General features: G+C 35.1%; 1 protein-coding gene across 1 annotated transcript in view; it reads left to right on the top strand.

The window, feature by feature from the left end:
• CNTLN (centlein) overlaps positions 1 to 19941 on the top strand; it is a 196498-nt gene that overhangs the window by 140668 nt on the left and 35889 nt on the right. The gene's annotated exons all lie outside the window — the stretch shown is intronic.

Here is a 19941-nt window from a genome sequence, read left to right as displayed (position 1 = left end):
GCCCCACACAGCTGCTTGCTCAAAGTGAGAAAACTTGTGGGTTGAGATAAAGACGTTTTAATAGGTAAAGCAAAAGCTGCGCACACAAGCAAAGCAAAACAAGGAATTTGTTCACCCCCTCCCATCAGCAGGCAGATGTTCAGCCATCTCCAGGACAGCAGGGCTCCATCACACATAACGGTGACTTGGGAAGACAACCGCCATTGCTCCAAATGACCCTGGCTTCCTTATTCTTCCCCCAGCTTTGTGTGCTGATCATGACGTCATGTGGTCTTAGATACCCCTCTGGTCGGTTGGGGTCAGCTGTCCCGGCTGTGTCCTCTTCCAACTTATCATGCACCCACTGCCCACTCACTTGTGGGGTGGTGTGAGAAGCAGAAAAGGTCTGACCCTGTGTAAGTCCTGCTCAGCAGTAATGAAAACATCCCTGTGTTAACACTGTTTTCAGCACAAGTCCAAAACATAGCCCCATGCTAGCTACTACAAAGAAAATTAAACTCCATCCTGGCCAAAACCAGCACGTTGAGAATCTGATCAGTCCACGTGAAGTAGCACCCATTCCTCTGTGAAGAACAGGCACTTTTGGAGAAACCAGCTGTCTCTGTACACCCCAAGAGTGGAGTGCTCAAAGCAACTGGAGTTTTCTTCAGAGGGGGCTCAGACCAGTTCCATATGTATTTAATCCCATCTCTCTCTGTCAAGGTGGAAAGTTAGAGAACAAGATTTTTGAAAATAGAGACTAGGAAACTATTTGGTTAACAGCCCCGAAGATGCCAGCTTCCTTCTCTGCTTCGGTCTTCATTCCTACTTAATCCTTTCCCTTACTATTACTCCTTTCTGGTTTTCCCCATTCTCATTTACATATATGTATTTTGCGTTAATCTATATGCAGCTCCTCAGCTGGATTTCTTTTCTATTCATACTGTAGTGATTGGCCTGCCCTTTATAGAGCTGAATCAACAAACACTTTTGCAGTAATTGTCTCCTGTTGGTCACACACACATCCTGCTTCCAGAATTATAGTGCTACAACAGATGGACTTGCTGGAAGGAGGCAGACATTAAAAAAGAAATCAAATCCCCTTCCCCTCAAACTTCTCTACATTTCTGTCTTCGCACAGAAGGCAGAAGCAGTATCAGGAGCAGCACTTTCCACTTTCTTAGGACTGGGGAACTGCTAATTTCTAGAGGAGGGAAAATCTCATTTCTGTTACTCATTTTGCATAACTATGTATATATATAATGAATTGTTCAAAAAGAGTTTCCAAGGTCATTGGAACCAATGGATATGTGCCTGTCTCAGAAACAGCATCATAATGTAAAGTTTCATGAACACTATAAACTTCACAGAGAGTTATATGTGTAATTTAGGTAAAATACTCTGCTTAGTCAGACGTCTTCATGATTTGCCTTCCTAGAAGACTACATCTTAGGTGTCCATAGGAGACCAATGTGAGTAATAAATTAGAAAAGGCCACTATCAGGAAATGGTTTAAATATTAAAAAAAAAGGCAAAATTTGTGTCAAGATAAGTATAGTGTAAAAGACTGACTAAAAGTGAAATAGCATGATCTTAAAACCAGAACAGTTTCCTTTCACTCAGTTTTTCTGCAAAGTTTTAAAAAAAGATAAAAATATGGTCACTTGTCTATTTAAAGGGTGGTGCATTCTAAGGAAAAATAAATAAATGGTGTTGCAAGTACTCAAGGAAAAAATCTTTATTAGGCATGCACATTTTTTTCCTTCTCAGCAAACAATTCAAATTCCCTTTCTTACAACTAATTACTCTTCAGGTGCCATACTAGTGCTACCAAGTGGGAAATTTAAAGCAGAGGCTTGGGCTACTTGCCAAGTGAAAATTAAGGAGGTAAAGAACCTACACAGTCACTGCAGGGTACACACATGTTTTAAAGAAAGAATCACGATTCAGACAGATCAAATGATGGTAAAGCACACATTTGTGTGGCTTTTTTGTATGTTTTTTATGAGAAATACTATCTAGAAGTGAAGTTTTATGATATTGCAAGGGGAATGGCATTTTTTAAAAATACTTTTTTCACTAGCAAGAACACTTGTTATTTTTTCTTCTCAATGCTTCTGTTACTTTAGATTTTAGAATTTTCTTGCAGAGGTAGAACGTAAAAAGCCAAGTGAACAAACCATGAAAAACTAAAAGATTGAGACCATCTTTGGGTATAGGGAGACTCTTGAAGTGTCAAAATGACTAATATACAAAAATAAGCTTCCATAGGTAATCATAAAATTCTGAGTATATTAACAGTGAACGTGTGATGCTAAGGTAAGTATAGCATTCTACCAACTGTAACCATTAACATCATCGCTTGGACAAGATGCCATGTTGCCTGAATTTAGCTAAGAAAATAAATCCATTAGTAGACGGGCAGATGTTTGTGCCAGGCAGTCCTTCGTTAAAATCCCCAAGGAATCTAGTGCTAGAAGATTGACTCTAGATTTAAGATTTAAATGTTCCAGATGTTCATTTTGAGACAGATTTTACAGTTCATGCAACCTAAGGACTGTCCGTCATCTGCTGATTTTCAGAATGTATGTACATGTGTGGTTTTGTGTATTTTTCTTGAAGATCCACGCAGACATACGTGTATGTATGTATATATTTGTCTGTCTGCTTTTAGGAGTTCAGAATGCTGTATCCAGGTTCTTTTTTTGTTTGGCCTTATAAACTCTTTGCAGTAATACAGATTTCTTGCTTTGTTTTGTTTCTGCAAAAGCAATTCTTTACGTATTTCTGCAAAAATGACTGCAAAGTGACTACACATGTGAGAATCAGAGCTTACATTCTCCAGGGTTTCACATCAACACTGAGTCAAGACTGTCTGTACAGAAGTACAGTAGTTACATTTTGCTATCAGTGTGTAGAAATCACAGCTGGAGCTGATAATGTAGAAGCAAAGGGATTTAACTTTTCCCTTTGCTGAAAGCAAATGTCTGAAAAGTGTAATTAGTTCTATGCAGTAGGTGTTATTCTTGTTGCAAAAGTTCAGACAAAGTATATTGAATAAGAAATCGAAATCATAAGCAGGTTAAGTCTTTAGTGCTTATCTTATTCAAGTCAAGGCCACTCACAGGTCCACTGCTCATAAGTACCGTAGGATCTTTTGCATCAGTTCTCCAATGCTTCTCAGATGATGTAACTGGAAAAGCTACATTTCTTAGTGGAATGCCATAGGTATTTACAAAGTGCCTGTGTAAGTCTACTTCAGCAGGAAACCTGAATCTCAAAGAATGGGAACAAGTCAACCAGTCAAATGCTGACAGGTCCTTTGGAGAGGATAGTGTGAAGGTTCAAGTAAAGTTTTTCAGGTGCATTCCTGCAGATATGTAACTATGTTTTTGCTGAATTGGGAAGGAGAAGCCTCTGTCCATTTTAGCTGTAAGTTGACGTAGGATTTTTTTCTGACAGCATTTTAAAAATCTCTCCCAAACTTTATTTTAGCCTTTAGATTTTCAATTTTCTTTGGATTTTAAGGGAACTTTTTTCCCCTGAGCTCATATTGTGCTTGCCAAAAGTTTGTTTATCTAGTAGATTATCTCAAGCATAGAAAGGTAGGAGCATGAAAAGCAGAAGAGTAAAGGGCTAGAGAAAGCTTTTTATTCTTTGCAGGTTTCTTTGTGGCTTTCTCTACATACTCTTTTGACTGTTTTTTACTGCTCACTCTGTCAAAGAACAGGTCTGAATTCAGAGTTACATCTGCAAATTCAGTGCTACAGCTTCACTCTTCTTATGGTACCCAAATATGAGTTAACCAGCCAGTTTAGCATTATTCATTACACTGAAACAAGTAAGAAACTGAGGGTGAATTTAGATGCATTGTAAATTATTGACTTGCTATTATTTGCACAAAGATCTCACTTTATGGTTTTCATGAAGGGATTTTTAACTCTTTAAAGATGTGGTAAGTTTTAGGACTAAGCTTGAAATTATAAACTAAATGCTGTTTGTAATTGCCCTGCAGTAAACTAAAACTGCTTTTGGAACTTCCTCACTTTTGTTCATTACAGCAATCGTGTAATGTAATTGTTTTGATACTTTGGGGGGGCTTTCTACATAAACGTCCACTTAGAAATTCTCATAGACATGTCCAGTTGTTCTATCTCAAAACATGTGTCCTGACTTTATCTTTTTGACTCCTCTTTCATGGAAATACTCCAGAGCATTTGAGCTTTTTTTAATTACGTTCATAAGAAAGCTTCTTCATTCAACGTTGTCTTTTCTGAGTTATTTGTTTTTTACCTCCAGTAGCATGAAAAGATATTTTTAATTACGTACATCAGATATTATAGATCATACCTACAGAATATCTGAATGGTAAAATTTTATAAAACATTTTAGAAGAATTAAAATTTGGAAGTCTCTAATTTACACATAAATGGTAATTTTTACAGATAAACTGTGCAAGAGGTTACTACTGTATCAGGAGTATAGGCAGGAATTCTGACTTTCACATACAGAAGTAGTAAAAAAAAAAAAAAAAGTAGAAATAGAGCTGCTGTAATGACCTCAAATTTTAATAGATAAAAAATAATCTAATAAGAATTCAGTTTGTTTCTGCTCTGTTCAACAATGTCCCTTTCCATTCTTACAGGACACACTTAAGTCTGGAACATCTTACTTGTATCCATCTTAAAACTAAAAATAAAAAAGTTAAATATGCCCGATTTAACACTTTTGCTAAACTTAGTACAAAATAGTTTCTGCAACTATCCACATTTGGCACAGACTATAATGAAAGAATTGAAGAATTCTGTGAAGCTGCTTTGAAAAAGTCTGTTCCCAAAAACATCAGGAGAAATGTGATTTCTCCCCCCTCTCCTTCTTTAGAAATGTACAGATTATCCTTTCCTAACTGCTTTGAATAAGAGTACTCTTGGTTAATTTGCAGGAAGTACAATCTTGGGTACAATATTCAAACAGAAGTAAAGACAGTTTCTCAAAAATATTTAAAAATCAAACCAGCAAATTTTCTATTCTACATTTTCTTAAAATGCAATAGAAATGAAAAGATAAACCAGAAGGGATAAAAGTATGATAAAGCAGGATATCCTGCCTGACCTTTTCAGAGTTTGCAAATATGATCTAACACAGCAGAGGTTTTTGTAATAATTGTACTAACTTATCTGCCAGTATGAGACTGAAGTCTTCTCAAAATTTGATTTGGTATAAATTCTGTGGTTTTTAATTCTGAGGTCACAGTGCTGTTATCATTGTATATGCATGTGTTGAAGAGACCTCTTTGCCAGCACAGTAGGTAATTCAAAACTCAAAACACACCCCCAATCTTTGTATTCTTCAGAGAAAGTTGTTCTTCTTGGACTCATATCTGTGTTCCAGAACTAAAAAGTCACATTATCTGTAAGTAGGAAAAATTGTCTTTAGTGTATTTCAGACTTAAATTTTATGGAATTTAAGTTCAACTTCTGGGCCCTACCTGTAGTTTTTGAAGGCTATGATTTGACAATGTTGAAAAGAATAGATTCTGCTATATTGTAGTTTTATTAGAGCTTTGCTGAGCCTAATAAATTTAAAATCGGTCTGTGATGTCACACTTACCTAGAATTCACCTCTTTTGAGTCCTAGTCCAAAATTCTGCCTGGCATGAAACATGGTCAGCTAGTTAGATACGTTTGTTCAAACTTTTTCATTACTAAATGGGGAAATTTCTATATAATTTTTCCTCTGGTAAACTACAGATTCAGCATTGCTGCTGATACAAAACAGTTCTCAAATTTCTATTTTCTACTCTTGTCAGAGAGTTTGACTTGGAAATGAAATGAAGAATTGCCAAACGGTAAACATGAAAGTAACTGCCCTTTTAAAATGCATCAAATAAAAAAAATAATTATTTTATTTATTTTTATAGTTTGCTGCATTGAAAACTTACAGCACCCTGAAGTCAGTTCCTTTAACAGAACTACACTGTAAAATATATTTATCGTGAAACTGTGCTGTCATTACAAAAAAAAATAAAGCAAAATACCTTTACATTTATATTGATCTCTGAAGAAAAATTACAATAGACCTGTTGAATTATTGATGAACAGCAGTTGAAGTACATTGCATGTAGGAAATGAGTCTCATTCATAAATTAAAGAGAACAGTTGGCATGAACTAAAACTATGAGATTTGTATTATATTGCTGTCAAAATGAAATAATTTATAGATAAGCAAATTCTAGGAAAATATATTATAAAGAAAAAAATGTGGAGACTACATGAAGTTTATAGAATATACTTACAATCAATACGATTTAGATTGCTGTATCATGTAGAAATCCTAAAAAGTATACTTCTATATTAAAAGAAAGAACCTGTATCAAAAGGATTACCATATTATTGTAATGTTACAAATAGAGATAGTACACATATCTATAAGCATATCTAATATATTTATATCTGATAGTATAAAACAGTATTAGAATGAACTTGTAATATATTGCAGTAAGCTCTGGAAGATACCGTCCTGTAATTTTTACTTTTCTGGATTTCATGTGATATGTAGCTTATTTTTCTTCACCTTCCCTGTGATTTGATCAAACTTTCCTTATGCATTGAATCTTATCTTATCATTAGGCAAAAAATAGAACTCAGTTTGCAGGTTTTTCCTGACTAAGATACTATTTGAAACCTGGGAAAGCTCAACAAATAGTGTTGTAATAGAATTTTCTTTTGTGCTCACAGGAATGTCTTCATTGAATCCAGTGTGATCTGCTCATTTAATTAAAGCTGAGCGTAGAGCCAGACTGGGTTCTTGAACCTGCTCTGCAATGTAAAGATCTGTGGGTAATATATGGTTTTGTCAGATAGTATTTATTCACTATCAATTCTCACCCCCAAAAAATCCATTGATTTGGAAATAATTATTCATATGTTGACAAGAGATTACATTTCATCTCTGGCAGTCTGATTTTCTCATAGATTGTCATAGAAAACCAGTTTGGGTTGCAATTGGATCAGTACTCTTAGGCTTGTTCACTGGAGCGGTCCATGAATTATTCATTATTAATAACTGCCAGTATTAACTATGAAAGTGATTTACTAACCACTTTATGCATGTGCTTATTTCCACTGAATTCAATGAGATTTCAAGACCTCCTGGGTATGGTGGAAAAAATAAAGTTTTATTAGCGCTCGTCTTGAATATAGACCTCTCTATGGTGAGAGGTTCTTTTGTGTTTTGAACTTGTAGGGAAGGAATTACGATAGAGGATGTAGCTGCATGATTTTTTTGATATTGTATGATTTAGTATTCTGATAGACTATGCAATAACACCTCTGTGTACCATTCTGTATAGGTGCTACTAAAATGCAAGAAATAGATGCCTTGGGTTTCTCTTGGCCTTATATCCTACCTTGGAAGTTTGAATTCTCTCCCCTTGTTTGCGGTTGTCTGTTTCATGATGGATTTTTACCTAAGTCTCTCTTTTCTCTTCTTTCCTGGCTTAGGTAAAGCTTTTCCTGATTATGTTCTTAGGAAAAGTTTTCAGAGTCATGAGAAATGGGGGAAATAGTTTTGCCTTCCTTTATATTGTGAACGTGAAGTGAGTTGATTCTCCTGCACTTGCCTGATGCATCCTTTTAGCTTACTTCCCTTTCCTTTGCTCCTGTTAAATAAATTTCTGTTAAATAAATTTCCCTCATTGTGAAGTTCAGGAACATAAGATTGGTGGAGCATGGTGCTCTGTATGGCTAGCAAGGTAGAACCATGTAGTAGGTGAATCGGTAAGAGATGGTTTTGTTCTTTCTTTGAGGACTTGACTTTCCTAAGAAGTTGAAGGAGCAGGGTCTTGGGATTGCAGAAATGGCTCTATGATGTGGAAGTATCTAGAAGTCTTATAAGCATATCCACTCAATTTTGTTGTGTGCCCCTGTGCAACAGTGATTGCTTGTGTTAAAATGTACATAGGAGATTAAATTCCAGAAATTATCTTCATCACGATTGGTTTTATTTAGTATTTGGATTGGAGCTAAGCACTGGCACATGGAACACAGTGTAGACTCAATGCCTCTATTCATGCCTTAAGGTTAAATTGGTGCATATAAGTACCACTTAATCGTTTTCACTAGCTCAGAATTGCACATACCATGAAATTAATTTTTCAGTTGATCCCTCACATGAGTGATAACATTATTTTTTTTCCCCAAGATAATGGTTTTCACCTTACACATCTATTCTATTTGGATATACTATGAAATATATGACAGTCTTTTTGCTGTTTGTTTTAGAGGTAAAAATCTTTCAGTCATTTTTTAAAAATTAGTGGCAATGTAAAAAATCCAAGCCAGTGCAAGAGGATATCTTCAGTCATTGACAGGTGTTCTAAGCTTTCAATCATCTGCCAGAGGCTGATTGAAAAGTATAGATTATTATGACCTCACAGTGTTTTTAATGAGGAAATCATTACATCATAATGAAAACCAATACATTGCTCAAGTTTATGTTGAGTGAGGCTGAATGGCTGTCTCCTGGGGACCAGGGACTCTGAAGAAAAATGAGAGTCCTAGCAGGTAATGAGCTGAACATGAACTCTCATTGCCATTGTGAAAAACACTAGTGCAGTCCTTGAATGTAGAAAATGGAGACTATACAGTAGGACCAGAGAGAATATGTTTTCTTTCACTTGGCATGATTTGACTGCTCCTAGAATACTCTGTAGCTCTAATACCCATGGTCCAAGAACGAGATTGATAGAAGTGAAAAGCATTTGGAGAAGACTTACGAGAATGATTTGAAAATATACCATTCCAGAACAATTGGAGATTTTGAGAGGGGAGATTGAAAGATAACTCAAGTTTAAATATCTAAGAAAAAGAAATTTGCTTGTAAAGTCTTGGGTTTAGCAAAGGAAGATTGAAAATAAGATTCAAGAACACAGAAATTAATCAAGATAGAATTATACCATATATTAGGTCTGTAACTTTTTTGTGCCTGTGATTGACCATTGCCAGTTGGGAGTCAAAGAACTGCAGTGATATTGGACAATTGATATAAAAAGGAAGAATTAGAGAGAAATCAACTGTTTGTGGTTAGCAGTGGGCAGAATCCCTTCAGGATAAAAAAAATGTCTGTTCTGTAGAAAGCATGGAAAAAATAAAGATAGGAAGAGAGAGGGTATATTTAATGACATGAGCTAATTTAACGAAAAGTACAAACTGGAAGGTATGTTCTCAACTTCAATACCACTGTTTATCTGAAGCACTGATGGAAGAAATGCATATACTTCATAGAGCACAGCTAGGCAACAGTGTTTTTGTGATGAAATCCAGAATGCATTTAATAGTGCTGAGGAGAAGAGGTGTAAACATGGATGATAAATTTAAGAAAAGTAAACCCAATATTTTATAAGGGTCTAATGGAAGCCGAGGAGGAGTGTTATAATGATGTTCAAAGATTAGGTTATAGAGAGGAGAAATTCTGAGGCAGAGGAAGAAGCCGTCACCACTCAAGACATAGAAATATAGAGTGATGAGCACAGTGAAAATGGATAATGAAAGGAAGAAACCTGAAGGAAAAGAATATTCCATAGTGTGCAACAACAGCATTAAAAGAGAATTAGTCTTTAGCAGAAAACATGCAAAGAGAAGGAAAAATAGCTTTTCTGGTGTAATGTACACAGCATTTAGGATTACATTGGTCTGATGCAGCCCTTTAGAATTGATGATTGCAGAGCTGAGAGCAGACCAAAGCTCTTTAATTTAGGTAGTGCATAGCTTGGTAAGGAAAATTCAGAAAAGAAAAAGATAAATAACCATTTTTTAATATTTCTTTCATATTCTTTTGGCTACCTGTAGAGTTGAGCATAAGGAAACAGTATTTTAGTGAGGTAGTAGTGAAATATTTAGAGGAGAAGGCTTTCTATTTTAGTCAGGGGCATAGAGGTAGATTAATCTTTTTTGAGTCAAAATCTTGATAAAGGACTCAAGTTGAGGTATCTTGTGAAAGTCTTTGCTTCCAAAGAATGAAAATACTTATTTTTTAAAGTATTGTTTGCAATAGAAACTTTGACAGAAAAAAAAGAAAAATAAATTTGCTATGAGAAACAAGTGAGGAAAAGGCATTCTGATAGTAATTTTAATTAAAAATCTACAGGTGCTGTGCTTAATTGAAGATACAAATCTTACAGAAGCTCTGTCACTGAAAAGTAAAGTTAACATAATCCTGAGGAAAGCTAAGCAGCAGGAGACATAAATTCCCATTGTTTCCTTAGGAAAGCCTGTACTGAGGCCTGAAACTGCAGGTAGTGTATGATGATTTATGGTCTCAAGACCTCTACTGTGAGTATTTTCCCTGAAGAAGAAAAAAGTTTTCTGATGTTCTGTGTTTTTAATGAACGTAATTTTGATAAGGCATTATGTGTCACTTAGAGTGCATTTTATTGCAACCCACTGTCAAACCTGTTATTGTGTACAGTTCAAAAGGTATTTGCATTTTATAGTAAATTCCTCAAAATATTATGAATATTGGATTGTCCTGACTGTGGGCTTTTTTGTCAAGAATTAGGAAATTTTAGTCTCATTTCTGTCATCATTCAGCTGCTGCTTTTCATAAAAATAAAAACTTCTTTAGGTATACAGATACATACTTCATTCTTTACATATACGCACTGTGTATCTCTAGACTTGTCTTTACACTGGCAGCCTTTGTGGTAGACATCCTGTGTAGTTTGTTATGTCAGATCCTCAAGGGTCATGGCTTTTGCCAGATGAAGCACTTTTGATTTTGAGGCTGATGAAACACAGTGCTATTATTGATCTGTGCATGATACAGCCTGTCTCTCTGCTGGCAGAGTGTAGCAACATTTATCCAGGAATTTGTGAAATGTCACTCGGATCATGTTCATAAGGTAAACTGTGCAAAAACCAGGATCCAAGCCAAGAATCCATGAGGAACTGGACGTGACTGTCTTATTCCTTCATCCTGTCTTCTAAGTCAGCCAAATGGTATTTGTTAAAACAATGTCTGTGTTTTCTATTAGGTGTTGAAGAAAGTTTATCACTAGGAACACCCTGTACAATGTAGTCATACTGTTATTTCACTCCGTTTTTTGGGTCACTTGGGAGAACAATATTTTAAGTCAGTGAAAGTGATCTAAACATTACAGGTCTACAATTTCTGTTCTGTTTTTAACAAAATGACAGTTCCTGTGCAACTCCAACCAGGAAACTCTGTTTATATTTTCTAAAGAATTAGTTTTCTTGCTTCACTTTGCCTTTGGAGATGTGTGGCAAATACATGTTTGTCATTAAGATCTCAGTAAGCAGTAGTGGTCAGAAAGTGTGTGACTATTTCTACACATAAAACTGCCAAAATACTAATATTTACTTCTTTGGTTTCTTTATAAATTATGATTGAAAAAAATCTGTTCATTCTTGTTAGTATCAAAAGCATGTCATGTAAAAATAATGAAAACTAAGGTAAATAATAAAGCAAGTTTCTATGTACTATTTTTCTATTTGTAAAGGATCAAATGTGACTTTTCCAGACATTTTTAGTAAGTAGTGTTTCAGCAATAGGCTCACTGGTATCTGCAAATGGATGTTGCACCTTATCATTAAAAAAAAAAAAAAAAAAAGTTCTAAAATGTAAATAAAACCAAAAAGCTGCAGTTCTCAAATTTCATTTTCTGTTTCTAAAACAGTTGTAACAGTAAAAATTTGAAAGTTAGCCATGAAGAAAGAAAATAATTATTGAGATATTTGCCAACATTTTTCAATTTAAAACGTTACAATCTTTAGAAAAGTCTCTAGATCATTTGATTTAAAAATCAGTTACTAGTTGAGACAAGAAGAAAGATATTTTATTGAAGTTAAAGGTTTGAGTTCAGCTATCTTGGGATTTTTTCCTAAGTATAACAAGGATTTTATTTTCTTTTTGTAAAAAAACTTCTGTAGTTTGAATTCCACAAGACCAAACCAAGATTTAAACAAAATACCACTTGTGAATATTCAATGAATTATACTTAGTCTCTACCTTTTAAAATGTTTTTCCCATGTTTTACATAAAAATGTAGTAACCCAAGATGGGAAAAGATGTTGTTCATCGTGAAAATACATTTGCATACATGATACATCTATTTTTACATGTTATTCCCTCCCTTTACAAGATTGACATATGCAAGGTGCAAACACATGAGTTGTGGAAAAAGCCAGAATTGCAGTTGGTTGGGTTTTGGGGTTTTTCTTTTTGGCTTGTGGTTACATGTGTTTATTTTGCAAAAGTCCACACATTGGACAAATACTGGTGTCTATTTCTCAGGAACATGAAGAAGGTATTTCATAGCATGAAGGCCACCTGCTTGTCAAATTTACCACTCTTCATAGTAGAACCATTGCCAGCTTGTCAGACATTATTTCTTCCAGAGAATTTCACAGAGGACATTTATTTTGCTACTTAGCAGTGTCAAGGCACTCTGTGAAATACTGTATCTTGTTTTGGGCAACACACATAAAATTCACGTGTTGGATGAAAGGGACAAGAATTCTAAGAAATTTTGAACATGTTAATGGTGAGAAAAGATTGAAGGAGTGTGATTAATGAAATTATAAAATAATATATCAATGGTAAAGACTGAAGGAGTGTAATAGCCACCTTCCAATGTGTAACAGATTATTTAAAAGGGCTAGTGGTCAGTTTGTGCTTCCATCTCCTGTAAGGAGAATAGATTTAATTTTCAAGAAAGATGATTCAGATATAAAGCAAATTTTCTCTGTAAGGGCACTGAAGAACAGCAGAAGGCTGCCAGGAGGATCTTCTGTGTAGCTAAACCAAAATTTTCAGGAATTATTATATTCTTTTGCACATGTGCTAAATTTAGTGTATTCTTGACATCATTACCAGTCTTTCTCTTGTAGCAATTAACTTTTTTTTGTCCTCATTCTCAGATGGAAGGACTTTTTTTTTCAGATAACTAGCACAGGAAAAATGTCTTAATATTGAAGAGTTTGAATAATGGAGCTAGCAGCTAGTCTTTTTACTCCACGGATACCAACTTCTCCTTTTCCTCCATGCAGCTTATTACTCTTTGGTTTCTAGTAAGGTGTTTCCATGATCACAAGCAGGACCATAACAACAGCTCTCACAACTTGTCCTTGGGGATCAAAGTCAGAAAGAAATATATTGTCATAGGGTTCTTTTGAACACCTCCTAATTTCAGAAGGGGATTCTTCTTCTTCACCAGTTCAGCACTGTTCGGTCTTCTGCAAAGCACCAATTTCCTGTGTTTCACCCTATATTCTTACCCATCGCACACTGAGATTTCTTTATCTAGTTTTTTGCACAAAGGGTACTGGCATTTTTGTTAGAGCTTGCATCTTGCTCCAAATTTCTCATTCCCACAATCCCTTGTTTAGTCTTGTATGTTCAAAATTAATGCGGGTGATCTATTGTCCTACCTGCTCACTTTCACTAAAGGAAGAAACTTCTAAAGACACATCCATAGCCAGGAGTACAAAACAGAGGAGTAGAGCCATTGTCATCACTCTGTCAAGGAAGACGCATGAGCCTTCAGACTGCATTTGATTGTTTTGGGTTTTTTTCTGGCCTTTCTAGGGGTAAAGGAATAGGGGTCAGAAGCTAAGGCATCTTCAACAACAGTAGAAAAGGAAAGTGTTATAAGTAAGACTACTTCTGAGACAAAAAAATGGTATCTGGGAACTACACCTGAGATTCCTTTTTAAAAATGGTTTTCAACAGCATTCCCTTGCAATTGTCCTCATTTTTCTCTGCCTTAGACCCCACTTGTTGCAGACAAGAAGTACTGGCTCACAGGATTCTTTGGCATTCCTACAGAAGTCAGACACTATTATTCTCCTAATAGCCCTAAAGGAAAAGTTTTTGTGGTTTTGAAGCCATGTTTGTTTGCCTGAAGTGCCTGGACCTCACGGACTCAGTTACTGCTAGAGGAGGTAGAAGAATGTTTGTACTTCCTTTCTAATGCTTTGCACCATCTGATTTGCTCTCCTGAAGTTTCAGGGGCAGTTAATGAGATATCATGGACTGTTCCCGTAGCTTGTCATGTTTAGGTTTATTTTGCATCACTCTAGGCTACCTTTGATGCCTAATCTGAAGCAAGAGCTTCAGTTTCTTTCTCAGAAATGTAGACTGTATGACGAGCCATAGCATGTCTCACAAAATTCACAGGCACTGGGGAAGGATTTACTCTTTGGTGGCTGAACTGGCCTGCCTGCGCACAAGTTTCTGTTCATTTGTAGGTTCAAAGGTGATCCTGTGGTCTTTAGGATGCACCAAAGAGAAATGTGTGACTTTGTCTATACTCTTAGTGAAACAGGCAGAAGAGAATGAGCAAAGTACTAAGAGACAGTAGCTGTAGGTCTGGTTCAAGCTGGGGCGTTGAATTGCAGGCATTGGGCACAACTATAGTGTTGTCCTCAAACTGTTCATGTATGTGAAAATAATTAATTGCCCAAATGAGTCATAATATTGATTATAATCATGGAAAAGGGAAGTATATTTCACTTTATACATTAGACTGAAAATATGACTTTTTCTTGTGATGGTCTCTTCAGCTATTTAATATGTAATGTAAGGAGTACGTTACCCTAAACTGTTCATTTATGCCTGTAATTTTTGCAAGGGTTCCAATGATAACATAAATTACAAATTAAAGATAAGACTGGGGGGGTTCATTTACAAGAATCCAGGGATGAATTACCAGTTTAATTTATATGCAATACATTGTAGTGGTAATTTTTAAATGCAATTCATGATTTTGAAAAATATCCCTGGCTTTGCATCTTCCCCACAATGTCTGTCATCAGCTTCCTCATACTTCTCAGAAGTGGTTAGAAATATGCCTTTATTTTCTTATGTAGAATTGTGAATAATACATTAATACTTGTGCAGTGTCATCTAATGTGATTAGAAAAATTCCAGGGTTTTTTTACCATTTTTTCCCCAACTCTTTGTTGTGTTTGTGTTTTTGTCCTGCTCTATGAGAACATTGAACTTTTACAGTAATTAAATTTGTTAATACAGTTTACATGTAAAATTTACACATAAAATTCCTTTACACAGCTGTCTACATAAAAAAAAATCAAAAAAGGTTCTGAGGACATTTTTTCAGCTTTTGTTGATATCTGAAGCAGTGGCAAATGAGATGTTTAAATAATTGTATAAAATTAAATATAGTGCTATCTTTATAAATTTGGTTTATTGCAACCCACTTCTGACAATACCTCTGATGTACATGGTTTTAGGTAGTTTTTATCGCAAAATACTTACATCACTTCCTCAAACGTTTGTGTCTTTTAGACATGTTTTCTGTTGGCAGAAAATGATCTTTAACATTTGAAAAGTTGAGACTTAAGCGAACTGAAACAATATATAAAAAGGATGCCAGAGTATGGGAGATGGAACAGCTTTCCCTACAAGCACAGAATTCCTGCCCACTTGTATTTGAGATGCAGAAGTATTTCAATAGAAAATGGTTCAGTCTCTAAAAGAGATGGGAATGAGGGCAGGTTAAATTAATATTTCACCATTCTTTCAGCTGTTTTGTTTCTTTCTTGTTTATATATTCTTTTAAAAATAATTTTAATTTTTAAAGATAGAAAGCTGTATGCTTTGGAAATAAGTGGGTAAATCAAAAGAAGTTTAAAAACACTCTTTAAAATAGCATTTTCATTTTGGTTTCTCTGTATTTTATGTGAGCTATACGGAAAACAGATGGAAGCATTATTAATTTTTTCCCCCAATGAGTTTTAGTGCAGCATATTTGTATGTGTTATCTGAAACATATGAATACTTAGTATTGCTGCTGTTAAATTCGTAATGAGTTGTAGGGATTGTGAAATTCCCTGACTGGCTCTCATGCAAGTAGTTCATTTGCAGTGCTTAGATGTGTTAAGATTAAGCAGGGGGAATATGGCAAGCACTATCCCTGACCCTAGATGAAAAATTCAAATTTCTAGCTTTATGAATTTGCCCCAACTCTTCTGTTTGGTGAAATTCAGATAAATACTGTGTAAACCTGCAAAAAATCTTGCGGTAAAACCTGGTCCTAACTATAAAAGATTGCATGGATTTCATGTCTTATATTGAAAATTCTCTAGTAAGTAGAAAGGCATGGAAATCTTGGGGCAAATTTTATGTATCAGATGGAAGTCTTTGTATATAGCAATACACAATGAGCACAGTCATGTTAGATGTTAGAATACCCAAGCCATCCTGTATTGGTTTAAATAGCAGTCATGGGTACATGGAAACATTGGGTTTGGACTTCAGCCACATCTTCACAACTGGCTTGATATAAAGCTCAGATATTTTCAAGTGGGACAAAGTGTTATGAAATGTCCCCGGTTATATTTTTGTTTTTAATTTAATTGTAGTAAAACATGTTTTAATGTACCATGCTGTGTCAGTGTAGATATTGGTACTTCAAATAAGTTAAATGAAATATGTAAGATATAGTATAGTATACTGTAATCTTAAATATTTTTCTTTTTAAGAAATATTATTTTTTTAAGTTCTGTAATTTTTATCCAGAAATTTTAAGGCCTTATAGGCAAGGTCCTGCACATCTGTACATTCTGGCAGTTTGCATCTCCACATTGGAAACTCAGTTCCTACAAAAATTAAAGCACATAGTTGTGATCATATAATTGTAATAAAACTACTTACATAAGTAATGTTACATACGTAGTTAATAGTCTTTATATTCCTTTGAAATTTGCAAGGGCAGATGGAGTGCTGCATCTGCTTTAGTACAAAAGCAAGATACTGTTCTTACTATGTACAGAAATTAGGCGCGGAATACAGCAATATTTGCTCATACAGAGACTTGAAACGAAAGCGGTAGAAAATGCAAACTAAAATGGAATTGCTGCAGGTCAAATGTTTATCTTTGAATTGGTGTTATCGTTATACAGATGACACGTTTCAGAAGCATTTTAATCATATTAAAAATTGTTACCTATGTTATTACTAATTTTTTTCTTGTTTTCCGTAATTTATTTGAAAAACTATTGGTTGCACAATGTGCAGTTCTGTACTCAGACTTGTCTGTTGTTTATAGCAGCAGATGATTTCTTGGAGAACTGGGCTCAGAATATGTATTACCCCATTCATATATGAGAGTTTGTGTGGTTCTTTAGAATAGATGCATGTGTTCTGCTCTTGATCTATGTGGTATTATCATTCTTTACAAAAAGAAAAAGGCAAAACAAAAGAAAATTTAAAATGGACCTATCTGCTCTGATTTTATTGATTTTGGTTTTTTATTATTTCATAAGATGCTGTAGCCAGATCAAATGTTGTAATACTAGGCTTTTATAAGTTGTAGAAAAAAATTTAGCTATAAATTAGCTAAAAAATAGCTGAATTAAAATTACAAGTGAAACATTTGTTTATGAAGTGGTATACAGTAAGTAGCCCTTTATAAATAATGATTACTCTGATCAGTACTAGTGCATGACTAAGATGACAGTTAAAGATGTAGTTAGTTGGTTAGTGATTACAACTGTGTTCCCAATATTAGCTGAATTTATAATTTGTATATGTGAAAGAGACATTCTGTAGATGATAGTGTAAATGTTCATTTTATAAAGCTGATGAACTGCAGTTGTGTTACAGTGACATTATCAATAGGACAACTATGTTTGTTTCTGGGGTTTTTTCTTAGTAAAATACTTGAGATGAGAAATATACCTCTTATCTGCATGCTGATATCTGTATTTCTCTGCTGGGAACTAATTTAAACACTTCATGAGAGATTGACATTTTCAGTGCCTTAAACATCCTTAAAAGCTGCTTTGTTCATTGCCAACCATATTTAGTATGACCTCATAATAATGTAGCACACCTCAAGTGTCATGCCTGTCTTTACTATGCACATTGGAGCTGTGTTCATCTATACTAGACAACTGCACTTCAAGGAAAGATTTTTTTTTCTTGATAGGCAATTAGCAGTAATTAGGAAGATTCACATCAGTAAGATGTCAACATGAGATTGTTTAAAAAAGTTGAATGTCAGTGGCTTTTAAAAGGTTTTTTTTTTTCCCTGACAAATAGGTATGGCATGTGAAACATGAAATGTTAATTTAACTTTTCTGCTTATTATTCACGCACAATATTATTTTGTCATTCAGATACTACACTGACAGAGTGCAAAGGGTATTAAAATAGTACTGCTAGAATAAAAAGAGGATTAATCTACCATTGGCAAATTAGCCAAAGGGTACTTAATGGTCTCTAAAGGCTACTGAAGTCTAACAACTAGCTAAAGCACTGGCAAAAAGTCCTCTATATTACCTTCATTTACTTGACATTTTGTGAAACACTCAGCTGCTGATAACTGCATTTGGCTGAAAAAACATTATAACTCAGTGATACAGTAGATTTTACTAAAATTTCAGAAGAATAAATGACAAATACTTCTACATTTTAGATCTTTCTTGTGCTTTTGGGGGTATTTGTTTTAATTTAGGGATAGGGTATTAAGTACACCAAAGACTTCTGTTCCACATTTTGTCTTCGTGTCTGGAATACTATATAATAAACCACTTGCAACACTTGCATAAAAAAAACTTTCACTAAGGATTTGGAGTTACTTGCCTTTTCTCTGTGTGATCACATTAAGTATGCAGCACAGTTGGCTTTTTAGTCTGGTATATATCTTTTCATGTTTTCAGATAGCTACAGACCATTTGTATTAATTTTAACTTTTTTTTCTGTGACCCATCAGGCAGAAGTAGGTTTTGATTCAAGAGAACAAAACAGGGTCAAGGTTAGTGGGATTGGCTCAATAAATTTTGCCTTGGATATTGTAAATAGGTTTATCATTATGTTATATTACCATTTGAGGGTGTGTAAAATCATAAATATCTAACTCTGTGCCTGTAAATATGTTTTGAAAAGTTCTTTCATGGTTTATGTGTGCAACAAGTACTGCTTGTCTTTTGTATTTTTCATGATCAAAAGCTGTGAGAAAATAGCATTCTATTTAAAACCTTCAGTTGAGCAGTGTTAGATTTTGAAGTGGAATGTGGTGCAGGAGCTATGCATTAGCAAATGTATTTTATCACCTACTGTAGCAAGGTTTTTACACATCTGAGGATATTTGTATTAGTTGTAGTTGGCTTACAAAATGACTAGTAAAATAAGGTTATGTCATTGCTTAAAAAGGGTTTCAAGAATACCTGGTTTGCATCCTATTTTATAGTTTTGCCTAAAATACATTCTATGTAATATATTCTGCATATATAAATGTATGGGATCATGTACAGCAGTGGCAGTACAGTATCAGCCTCCACCAGCAGCAATGTCATTTTCATACATACCAGTTGCAGTAGAAGGGGTGAGTCTGCTGTAAACTGAGCTGGAAACTCCTTACGGGGTTGTTGTGATGCTAAGGAGCAATAGGCCATTCCAGGAGCTTCCTACATTAATCCATTGGGCCTTCCACGTAGCTGTCTTTCTGAGCAGAGGGCTTATGGTAAAAAGCCTTGCTGAGTCACTGGAAGTTTTATATTGACTACATGGAAGCTGAGATTTCATCACTTATCCCTTTGTGTACTGCACAAAAGAGTGTCGTTGGTATACCAGGAGCGAGGAGATTAAGATAGATAGATGTTAGAATATTGAATCTATAAACATCTGTTAAGCCAAAACACTCTGGAGGAGGTGTAGCAGACAAAGGCCGCTGCATCATGGAAGAACAGCGGTAGCCTGCCTTTACCAACATCTGGTCTAGCTGGTGTTTAGGATCCTACCTTTCAGCCTGGTGACCTCTTCCCCTGGAGTAAATCCTTTTTACTCTGTCACTCAGGATTTGCATGCATGATAGCACACACACAACCGGCTCCCTGCGTCTAAAAAAGAAAAAATAACAAAAGACTTGACCTAAAACTTAGCGCATGGTGAGGGACAGCAGGGTAATGAACTTGCTGC

This window comes from Leptosomus discolor, chromosome Z (genome assembly GCF_034619465.1).
Source record: "Leptosomus discolor isolate bLepDis1 chromosome Z, bLepDis1.hap2, whole genome shotgun sequence".
NCBI classification, from domain to species: Eukaryota; Metazoa; Chordata; class Aves; order Leptosomiformes; family Leptosomidae; genus Leptosomus; species Leptosomus discolor.
Note: the sequence above shows the minus strand (reverse complement) of the source record. Positions and strands in the feature narration are given on the sequence as shown.